This window comes from Cavia porcellus, unplaced genomic scaffold (genome assembly GCF_034190915.1).
Source record: "Cavia porcellus strain 051 isolate PalLab524CR breed Dunkin Hartley unplaced genomic scaffold, mCavPor4.1 scaffold_9, whole genome shotgun sequence".
Classification (NCBI taxonomy): Eukaryota; Metazoa; Chordata; class Mammalia; order Rodentia; family Caviidae; genus Cavia; species Cavia porcellus.
The window spans coordinates 70,995,974-71,008,394 of record NW_026947492.1 but is presented as its reverse complement, the minus strand read 5'-3'; the positions used below and the strand labels follow the sequence as shown (position 1 = coordinate 71,008,394).

General features: G+C 37.5%; 1 pseudogene; it reads right to left on the bottom strand.

Annotated features, from left to right (window-relative positions):
• Positions 1 to 3,643: 3,643 nt before the first annotated feature.
• On the bottom strand, positions 3,644 to 4,640 carry LOC100732542 (olfactory receptor 2AG1-like; annotated as a pseudogene).
• Positions 4,641 to 12,421: the final 7,781 nt, after the last annotated feature.

Sequence of the window (12,421 nt, the reverse complement as noted above, 5' to 3'; positions counted from 1 at the left end):
CAGTAGCTACTTGCTAAATAGATTAACATGAATAAAAGGTAAATGCTGCATATCAGGAGAAAAAGAAAGATGCCTCCATTTAAGGAAGGCTGCTCTGTCTTTGTGTTCTTAGAGATTTTTGGAAGACAGAGTAATTTGAACAACATGAGTACAGTGCTTTTCACAACCTCAAAATTCTTCATGGTTTCCGGCAAAAAGCTGCATAGCTGCTGTAATCACAGCTCAAGTGAGAACAAAAATGTCTCATGATCCTGCTCCAAGAGAAGAGATAGAATTTAGTGGCACTCATATGGATCCAATTCTCTAAACTCACCTCATGTGACCATGAATCAAAGACATACAAGGTAGACAGGGCATAAAACCTGAATGTCTTCTTCAGGGGCCCATTCCCAGTGACTTTATTTTCACTCACAAAGTTCCACCTATTATAAGTTCCACACTTGTCAAGCATGGTAGTGCACAACTCTTAATCCCAGCACTCAGCAAGAAGAGGCAGGAGGATTTCCATGAGTTGAAAGTCAGCCTGGGCTATCATAAGTTTAAGACCAACATGATCTGTATTATCAGACCTTGATTTAAAAATTTAATATAATTTAATTCAAATTTTAAAACAAGAGAAACAAGTACCAATATCTACCCAAAGTGCAACTAACTAGAGATCAAGTCCACATCTGAACTTTTGTGATACATTTAATAAGATTAAAACAATAATAATAACAGCTTATACATGACATAGGCAATAATTGGTCCTCCTAAGCAAGATTTCCACTACTTACCACTAAGTTACACTCCCATCACTACACACTTTGTGCTTTGCTGGTGTATTTGTTAGAGTTCTCTAGATAAAAAGAAGGGCTGGTTTACCATATCAAAGTATACCTGATCTTTAAACAAGAGTTCAGAGGATCAAGTAATTCCTCAATTAAAGAGGCTAGAAACCTCATTACAAAAAAATGGTATTGTACCCTTATTCCAAAGCCTGAATGCCTGGAAGCTTTCTGAAGAGTCAATAGTATGTCTTCATTGAAAGACTGAAGAAATTAGAGGCTGATATTTACAGTTAGTGAAATCAACAAAACCACATCCACTCAAGAAGAATGAAATTTTCATTCCTACAGTGACTTTCTTTTTCTTCTCCTTTTCAGCTGGTCTGAACACCTGCTGTACGGTGATACCCACAATCAAGAAGAGCCTTCTACCTATTTTTGGACTTAATGCAAATCATCTCTTTCAACATTACTACACACACATCCAGAAGTGTGCTTTACTAATCTCCTAGGTATCTCTCAGTCAAAATATGTTGAAGATCATTGGCAATATGACACCTAAAGTACATTCTTCATAGCTCATACTTAAACTTCAATTGAAACAACACACTCATAACTCTGCCTAACATGAAACAAATATCCAAAGTGGAAATAATTGCTCTTTATTCAAGAAGAGTTGTCCCAGTGGTTCTCCATGAGAGGCAGTGGATGGAAGAGTTCCTTTTCATGAAAGCTCATTATGGTGCATGGTACCCATCACTCTTGACCTGGGAGTGACCTAACAGAGACCTGGGCTACCCACTACAAACAACAGACATTCCAAGTCTCCAGGCAACAGTTCTCTCCACACACTTGTACTGACTGTCGAAGCAATTTTGATTTAAACACTTCATCCAGATTCTTTTAAATGTTGCCACTATCTAATGGCACTCAGTCCCATGGAAAAACCATCAGAAATAAGAGTCTAAGATGGACCAGAGCTGGTGTTAGGCAGCTTTGAAGGGAACAAATAAACTGAACTTAGAGTGTACAGTTAAGGATTTGAAAATAAACAGCTCTCTATGAATAATTTACGTATCATGACACTGAGATTTTTAACATTGCATTGGTTTCCATGGTATTCTTTGGAGGCCATTAGTCCTTAGCTATGAGTTCAAAGCTATGAGAAAATACTACAAGCATAACATTTCTTATATGGCACTTTGGGGCATTCTTCATCTGAAAGGTACCAAAACACATTGTGAGACGCTAGCACCAAACTCAGCTTCTAAAGACAGCTTTTGATATACCTGTCAGAAGCAGGTGTGGACTACAGTACACACTACACTTAAGTCCTGCTTGGTTCACTCTGTGTCAAAAAATAAAACAATGCAGAAATTGGATGTGGCAATTGATCCTAAACTACTGGAGAAATTGGTAGGCAGGGTACTGATATTTTTAAGTTTGGCTTTGAACTTCAGTTTTTGACTCAACCACACCTGGAGTTTATGCATTACTTTGAAAGAGAAACAAAATTCTTAAGTTGTCTGAATTGTAACTGTCCAATCACACAGGCTTTGTATGTTTGAAAGTTCTTTGAAGGTTAATGATATTACAGTAAAAATGTGTGCTCAGCTGGAATAATTTTTGCTAGATTGGTTAAATGTCTCAAGGGGCCACCTAAGCAAGCATCTGCACCTTCTTTTCCTTCCATTAATGTTCAGGTCTTCTCTGGAGATAGCAGTAGATACAGACAGCTGACAGAGTCTTTGGGAAGTTTACTATGAAGCAAGAGGAAGGCCTTCCTGTTCTGACATTTGAGAAGAATTCGTAGAAACTGCTGTCATAGATCCACATGGAGAGAACCCTGTAAACTTCTGACGATTATCAGAGTGAGTTCTTGGGTCCAGATGCCACGCTCTCCTTTAACTCCCTGGCATAGGGCAGTGATGGTGAAAGCTGCAAGACTGTGAAGGAAGTAGATACTGAAAGAGCCACACAAATAAAATGAAGTATATTGTCCCTCTTTTCTGAATTTTTTATTTTATTTTTGTCAGATTTCAAAGAATGAGAAATGTTATGTACTTATGAATACCATGCAACATTTTCATACATGTTCATATTTTGTACTTTTAAAATCAGATACACATGAAAAAAAATATGAACCCTTTGAAATGTTGCAAATGTCCAAGCAGGATAAGAGACTGAAAAAGTATTCTTTGATTCTATTTCTTTGCTTTTATTTATTTTACAATAACCATTAGTTATGGTATCTCTTACATTTCTATGAGGATTTCATTAACTTCTTTGGTATTTGAATTTTAAGCACTAGGAAATATTCTCACTTAAATACAAACATACACACACACACACAAGAGCATCCATAACAATCAATACTTGAAGAGAGGCAAAGAGTTCACGTGACACATAAACACACAAGCTACTAACTGGGCCATTAGACAAGACTGTGAGTGCTTATATGACCTTTTAATATGATTAATTCCTCTAAAAGTTGTGCAAATCTGAATGTTCCTTTTCCAATGATAGCTAAGGCTTTCTTAGATTACTGATTTGGAACTATATTTGCTACTTCTTATCTTGGTCCAGGATGGGCTAAAAAGCTCTTGAGTCCCTTGGACATACGTTTACAGACTCTCAACCAAGAAGTTACCTAGAGAAAAAGAGTAAAATTTAAAAAGAGTGAACAGTAATGTTACACTGTACGATCGAATACTATAAATATAGGAGGAAGATATAAAGATTATTGGACACATACATTTACATTTCTATACTTCTGCTTTAAAAGACACATTTTCCATATATTGATTTGTGATAAGAATTTGATGCATAAGAGACAATTCTTTGATACTGAAAAGCAATAAATTTTGGGGATCTCACTAAAGGGTAGAGTGTGTTTGCATCATATATTTAGCCATGAGCCTACTCAAAGCACCTATGACCACCTTATTCCTCAGGTTGTAAATCAGGGATTCAGGGCTGGGTTGACAATAGCGTAGAAAGCAGAGGTGATGTTGCTCTGTTTGGGACTGTGGAAGGAACTGAGTAGAGCATATATACATGAGTGCAGCAGCCCCATAAAACATCCCTATCACAGTCAGGTGGGAGGAGCAGATAAAAAGAGCTTTCATCCTGCTTTCCTTTGAGGGCATATGGAGCACAGTGAACAAAATGAATGCATAGGAGGCAAAAATGACAACAAGAGGTGAATCAGGAAGGACACACCCATCACATAAACCATGAGTTCATATCAAGAGGTGTCTGCACAGACCAGCTTCAGCAAGTTTGGACTCTCACCGAAAAGAGTCTTATTTCCCATGCTTTGCAGAAGGGATACTGCACGGTATACACTGTGTGTCTTAGAGCACTCAAAAAACCAGAATCCAAGATGAGGTCACCACAAACCTGCAGACTCTATGTCCCATGAAGACCATGGTGTTGAGAGGATGACAAATGACTACATACCTGTCATAGGCCATGACGTCCAGGAGGAGGTCCGTGGTATCACCCAGTGTCCTTACCAGGAACATCTTAAGGGCAGAGCCTCCAAAGGAGATGGTATTCACTCTCTGCCGAAAATTCGCGAGGGCCGTGGGAGTAATAACCGAGGTGAACAGGCAGTCCATGAAAGAGAACAGCTCAACTAGGAGATACATAGGCAGGTAGAGGCAGATATCCACTGTAATGATCAGAAATGTCAAGCCTTTGATGATCAGGGCCAACACGTACAAGGCTGTGAGTGCAGCACCCAGAAGTTCTGGTGACCCACTGCCATTCAAGATCCCCGGCAAGATGAACCTACTTCTTAAGGTGGAGTTCCAGAGCTCCATTCTTCTTGGTCTTTAGTTGTCTAGAATCATATGGTTTGTCAGTAGAATTTCTTCTGAGAAGCTCAGCTTAGATTTGGATTGTTCTAGAACAATGGGATAGGCAATAGAAATTCCATGAAGTATTTTTTTCTTTCTTATAATTAAATGTTCTCCCTGGTTTGTAAATTTCTCAACACTTTTATTGTATATGATGAGCCATCAGCTATCCAGTTGTGAATTGTGAATTAAAAATTGATTTTATTGGGCCGGGAATATAGCACAGTGGCACAGTGCCTGCCTGGCAAGTGCAAAACCCTGAGTTTGATTCCAGTTTTTTTTTTAAAAATTACTTCATTTAAGGAGAATAAGTCCTACAAACACCTTTGTAAATTTATGAAATATCGTTGTCTTCATAATAACCAGACACACTGGGCACTTATTTAGAGTAATTTTTTTTCCTAAAATCTACTAGGAAGAGCAGTTTTATTTTTAACATTTTATTCATAGAAAGCTGTCTGCCCTCTTCTTGTCCTGACCAAATGTTTCCCTTTACTTTTTGGTCTTATTGTTTGATAGCTGCCTCAGGAGAAGAATCTCTGGACTCTCAGACTGCTTGATCTCTTGTATAATTCATTTATCTTCACCTTCATGAAGAGTGGGCTGCTGCTCTGCTGGAGATAAGTGGATATGATGTAGATCTGAAGGTTAAATTGTTTGCATTTTTAAGATAATGGTAATATTTTTACTGAAGAAGAGGCAGCAATAAAAGGAAAAATGATGGAATTTCTTTGATGCATGGTAGTAGCTGTGCTTAGTGTTAGTGATAAAATGATTGACTAATAAAAGAGACATTAAGATTTTCAACAACAGGCTGAGCATGCAAAAGAGGTCCCTGTGCATTATAAGTCTTAGCAATAAGAGGAAGGATATTGCTCTACTGACTGCCAAAACCATTTGATGGCACAAATGACATGGAATGTGTGGGATGTGTGTCGCAACATCCACTTAGGTTGCTCTAGCAAGTTCAGGTCTTTCATAGTTGGATTGAAGACTTAGGAGACATTCTGAAAGAGAAGGTCATTCATGACCAAATTGTCCCTCTTTCTTTCCTATTCTTCCTAACTATTCCACCCATATTTTGTTTATGTTACCATGCATTTATCTCTGAGATGGAACTTTGAAGAGGTAGAATCATAAAATTCTAACACTGAGAGGTACACATAGTACATGCCCTTCCTTTCACTCAGTAAATATTAAGGACCTATACTGTATCAAGTACCAACCTTGGTAGATGCTAATTGTACAGATGTGAAAAACTAATGAGACAAGCACATCACCCGGTGCTGATGGTGAATGTTTGAAGGCAAATACAATGTACTGTGAGACTACACAGAGGAAACTCTCAGAGGAAGTGTTAAAGGAGCCACAGGCTGATGAAGAACTGGAGCTTGCTAAGTGACTATGGATCAGGGGAGGAAACAGAGAAAGGACCAGCCTCATAAAATTCAGGACACTGGGGGGAAAAGCAATACAGTGAAGTCTTTCCAGTGCTTCTGCCACAGTGAACTCTGGGCATGGATCCATCCAAAGAAATACACACTTTTAGAAATGTTATCTTATAATCTGCTAGAGAATCAGATCTTTCCTTTGCTTTACTTAAGTCAAGCTGTAGTTCTAACGTGAGAAACACTGACTAGAATCACTTCTTTGTCTACTGAAAACTAAAAGTTGTATTCAAAAATAATTCTGAGTGCTTTATAATGAGCATCACAATTGGAATGCAGTCGTTTCATTTTGTAAAGCACAAATGGATAGACAAAGAAAGAGGATAATACTTAGTTGGACATATTCATCCAGATATCTGTCCCTAAATTTAGATTACATGGCAAAGGAGTGTAAGGTGGTATAATCAGGGCTCTGCAACCTGCCTACCTGTCATTACTGCTGATTTAAGACTTTTACCTTCTCCCAATTTCCACTTTCTGGCTTCTCCCCTCAAGGGTCATCTACAGAGAAAGACCGTACAAAAACATACCAGGTCAAACAGCAAACTGCAGTGTTTTTTGGAATCCTTAAAGCCAGAAAGGTCAGAAGAGGTTGAGATTAATAAAGGAGCACTGTTATACTTCATGGGAAATCATAGACAACAGGGTAAAGGTAAAATTCTGCAGCACATTTTTCTTTTCTCTATGTCCTTTATGGATTTAATTGTTTTTTCTCTTCAGTTGAATTATTATGGCATTTTTAGTGTTAAGCAGGCATGTAAGGAAGTCAAGTCACCTGAGGACAGGAGACTGTGAAACGTCCCCCAGGGCTCACTGTTGTGCCAGGGGTGATGCGGTTAGACCCTGGTGATTCTCCTTTCAGCAGCTCCTCCATGACCTCTTGTGTCCAAAGTCCTGCTGTGTTCGGTGTACAATACAAGATTGGGTGGTACTCTTTTAAGGTACTAATCATTGGGCCCCATATCAGACTATTTAATGGGAGGAAAATGTACATATAGAAATTTATTGATTGAATCTTTTTCCAAGAAGTCATAATCAAGAATCCTGGAAGTTCTTGTGTAGCTATGGTAGAGAATGATTAAAAGGATTCCTTCAGGTACAAAATTGGGTCATGTGTAAGATGCTTTTTGTCAAAACTTACAAACTCTACATATATTTCAGAACCAGACAGAGTTCTTACCTCAAAAAGGAAATAATAAAATTGCTAGTCCTCACTTACTATTCTGGGATTCGTTTTAGGAATGAAAATTTCCAGGACACTGAAGCAAGGGGAAGTGGTGATTCTGGCAGGGTGGGGTGAAGGTGGGTGTACAGCTGTGGCTGGGGTCAGAGGTGAATTGAAGATTTGATTAGGATCCAGTCACTGTTACTGCCAGTTTATGCTGGTGAAAAAAAGGCTGTGGCTGAGAACCTAGAGTACCATCCTGAGAAAGCAAGATGCTGGCTCCTCAGAATGTCTGTCTCCACTCTCCTTTAGAGGAAGAGCTTCATAGTTGATGGTGAATCTGTGGGAGTTGTGTGATCGGCGTACTCAGATTTTCCTATGCTCCTCTCTTGCCTGGGTTCATGATACACATGAAGACAGCAGGATTTTGGATACAGAGGTCCTGGAGGAGCTGCTGAAAGGAGAATCACCAGAGCCTAACCTCATCAACCCTGGGGCAAGAGTGAGCCCTGGCCTTGTCCTGGGGGACATTTCACAGTCTCCTCTCCTCAAGTGAATTGGCTTCCCCTAAAAATGCTGCTGGCAGGTGAAGTTTAAAGAATCCCCCAGATCACCTCTCCTCACTTACCATTTCTGAAAATTTCTCCCAGTAGATGGGCTCTGACCCACATGATCTTGCTGAGGCTGTCCTGCCTAACTTAATGATTTCTGTAACTGACCCCACAAACGGGGAGCTCTGCACACACCCAAATTCTAAACTGTGTCTCTTAATTTCTGCAAGGTCTCTCTCTCTCTCTCTCTCTCTCTCTCTCTCTCTCTCTCTCTCTCTCTCTCTCTCTCTCTCTCTTCTGCTCCTCCTCGCCTAGGCTATATTTACCTTCAGGGAGGGTGTAACAATGAACATTTGCTAATATCAGATCACTCTCTATTGATGTTTAATTACGATCCTGCATTATTTTGTTCTATGTCTTTATGAAGTTTTAGTTTTTTCCTCCTTATTTATATTCCACATGCTCATATACACATGTTCACGTGCCTGTGTGTTCTGTTACCTGGGGGTAACAGATGCTGAGTTCTGGGATGATATCACAATAGCAGTCTTCCACTATCGCTGCTACAGTTTAGCTTTCCTCATCTCACCCCCAGTTCTTTGCTTTCATCTCCTCATGGTTTTTTTTTTAATTTAAAAAATCAAACACAGAAAAAAGGGTAGAAAAGTACAGAATTTCAAAAAAAATTAAGAAATCATCACTAGTATACATATTACATATTGTTATCTTAGAAGCAGTTGTTCAACTTACAAAATCAAATCATAAAAAGTGAACAAACAATGACAGCACAAACTATCCCATTTGATGAACTATCAAAAACTTAATAGTATAGTTATCTATCTTGCACACTTAAGCATACATATGGTTATGTGTGTATACCTACAAGTGTTTCATCCTCTCTATATTAATTTTATCAGTTATTCTTGAAAATCTGCTGCTGGAATTTTTGTATCTCTTACTTTCAACATTAAGAAAATTAAAATGTGAAAGATCAGAACCATTCTTACCTGGGACTGCAGACCAAGCTTGGCACCCACCCCTCCAAAATGAGAGAGTGGATCCACAGCAGTGATCCTGCCCTGTGAGAGCACAGATCTGATGCAGAGCTCCATCCCTCAAGTGGACGCTCAGACCTACAGGAGAGGAGTAGGATCTTCTCCCCAGTGGAGTACAGATTGAAGGGACATGGCAAAATATAACTAACCAACCCATCCTATATGAAAACAACACCCAGGGGAGAAGGGAGCAACCAGACCCCACAATGGTCAAAATTAAATTCACAGCCCACTAAAACCTTGTGACCTACATCCAATCTAGAAAAGAGATCACAGCAGAAATCAATAAAATTGTGGACATGTACAAAAAAATGAATGAACTAAGGTTTGATTATTCTTAAGAATAAGTAAAGACTGGGTGCAGTGTTGAATGCCTGTATCTTCAGCACTCATGAGGCTTGAGGCAGGGGATTGCTGCAAGTTCCAGGTGAGACTAGGCTACAAAATGAGTTCAAGACCAGCTTGAACTGCATAGTGAAACTATGTTTCAAAAAAAATAATTAATTAATTAATATTTTAATCTTATTTACAAACTAATAAAACCACAAAGAAAGAGAAAAGAGCCAAATCAACTCAATTGCAAATATAAAAGATGATATCACAATGGACACTACCATAACCAAAGAGAGTAAAAAAAGATTGGAGATTTCAGAAGAAACTAATAGATTTATACAAATTGCCAAAGCTTAGCCAAGAAGATTTAAATATAATTACCTCATAGCAGGCAGTGAAATTGAAACTGCAATTTAAATTTCTACCAACTAAGAAAACTCTAGATTCATATGGGTTCACAGCTGAATTCTACAAAACCTCAGGTAAGTCCTAAAACAAATATTCATCAGGTTTTTTAATGAAATTTATGTTTTTTAAAGAGAGGAAATCAAAACAAAACCAAAAAAACAGAACAAAGCAGATCAGAAAAAACCAATGCAGGTGACACAGGATTTAAAAGCAAGACAACAGGAGATAACAGTGGTTACCATGTCTCTTGTTTTCTTTGAATTAGTTGTCTAGATCTTTACACACAATGAATTCAAACAAAACAGAATAATATAAAACTGATCAAGACAAAAAAATGAAAGCATTACAAGTCTTCAAAACCAGACAGTAGGAAAATCAGCAATGGCTACTGTAATGATTCTTGCTGTCTTCAAAATAACTGTCCATACCTTCATATATATTGAAATTAAATAACACAAGACAGACCCAAACCACTCTAAACAATGAATACAAGCATTACTGAATTTTACAGCATGATAATAGGAAATCAGCAAAGGATACCATAATGTCTATTTTTCTTCAAAGTAACTGTTCATAGCATCATGCATAATGCAGTCAATTCTCATAAACTGTTTAGGAGAAGTTATAGCCATGTAAAAGCTTGTACATGTATACCTATCCTTTCTGCATTAGAGGAAAAAGCAAAACAAAACAAATTACTAGAGAAACAAGAAACAAAATACAAATAACTAACAAAAGCAAAGAGCCCAAAACAATGGCAATATAGACCTTCAAAACAGGTGGTAGGAACATGACTAAGGTGGTTATTTCATATACTGATCTTCAAAAGGGTTACTCAAATTAATACACACAAACATACAAAATTCATCCAATCCTATGAATGTTAACTGTTTTGTTCCAAGAATGGATAGAATTAGTAGCACAATCATTTTAGTTATCTTGTTTGTATATACAAATTTATATATTTTTTATTTTCCATTCATTTTTTTCTCCTTTTCCCTGAGTTATTTTTCCCTCTTTGAGCAGATTCCTAGCCTTTCACAGGACTTAGGTTTTTGTACCTTATTTACTCTGACCATTTCTTGCACTAGGAAGACAATACAGTATTTACATATGTGAGCTTGATTTATGTCACTTACGAGTATGGTCTCAATTTGCATCTATTTACTTAGAAAAGTCTCAATGTGATCCTTCTTTATAGCTTAATAGTACTCCACTGAATAAAAGTATCACATCTTTTTTATTCATTTCTCAGTTGATGGGCATTTAGATTGTTTCCAAGATCTGGCTATTACAAATTGTGTTGTTATAAACATGGATTCACATATATCACTGTGATATGATGTTTTCAATTCTTCTGGGAGAAGTGGAATAGCTGGGTCAGATGAGACTTCCAATCCCAGCTCTTTGAGGAACTTCCAGACTGATTTTCACAGTGGTTGCACCACTCCACACTCCTACCAACAGTGCAGTAAAGCTCCTTTTTCCCCACAGCCTTGCCAGCATTTGTTATTGGTGTTTTCTTTACCCTGGCCATTCTTTCTGGAGTGAGATGGAATCTCAGTATGGTTTTAATATGCATTTCTCTAATGACCAATGATGGTGGACATTTTTCATATATTTATTTGCCATTTTTGGATTGGATCTTTCTTTGAATTTTGGTGTTCTGAGTTTTTTTAACACTTTGTGTTCTAGACTGGAGTCTAGAATGTCCATTTTCACAATATTTATTCTTCCTATTCATGAACAAGGAGTGTCTTTCCATTTTCTGAGACACTCTTCAATTTCTTTTTTCAGGGTAGCATAATTTTCACAGAACAAATCCTTTAAATGTTTGTCTTATTGATTCCTAAGTATTTCAGTTTTTTGGATGGTAACATGAAGGGTGTGGCTCCTATTATTTCTCTCTCAGTGAATTTGTTGTTTGTGTATAGGAAAGTTATTGAATTTTGAATGTTGGCCTTGTATCCAGCTATATTACTGAATTTAGTTATTATACCTAGAAATCTTTCAATGGAACTTTGAGGGTCTTTTATGTAGAGTATAGTGTCATCTGCAAATAATTTAAATTCTTCTTTTCCTATTCTTACTCCTTTTATTTCTCTCTCTTGCCTAATTTCTCTGGCTAGCATTTCTAGCACTATATTGAATAAGAGTGGTAATAATGGACACCTCTGTTTTGTTCCTCATTTTAGAGTAAAAGATTTCTGTTTTTGTGCATTCAATACGATGCTGGCTGTTGGTTTGTCATAGATGGCTTTTATCAGATTGAGGTAAAGACCATCTATTCTGATTTTCTGTCGGATTCTTACGATGGATGAATGAATGTTATACCTTAACAAAAGCTTTTTCTGCATCTATAGTAATGATCAGGTGATTTTTATCTTTGGCTGTATAGATACGGTGAATTATGTTTATTGACTTGTGTATGTTGAAGCAAATCTGCATTCCTGGGATTAATCCCACTTGGTCATAGTGTATAACATTTTTGATGATTTGCTGCATTTTGTTTGCTAGAATTGTATTGAGGATTTTTGCATTGATATTCATTAGTGAGATAGGCTTGTAATTCTCTTTTTTGGTTGGATGTTTCTCTGGGTTTAGTATTTGGGTAATACTTGCTTCCAGGTATGAGTTAGGGAGAACTTCTTCCCTTTCAATTTCGCTGAAGAATTTGAAGAGTGTTGGCATTAAGTCGTCTTTGAAAACCTTGTAGAATTCTGCAGTGAATGCATCAAGACCTGGGCTTTTCTTTGTTGGTAAGGTTTTAACTATATTTTCAATTTCATTAATTGGAATTGGATTATGCAGAAGTTTTACATCTTCTTGAT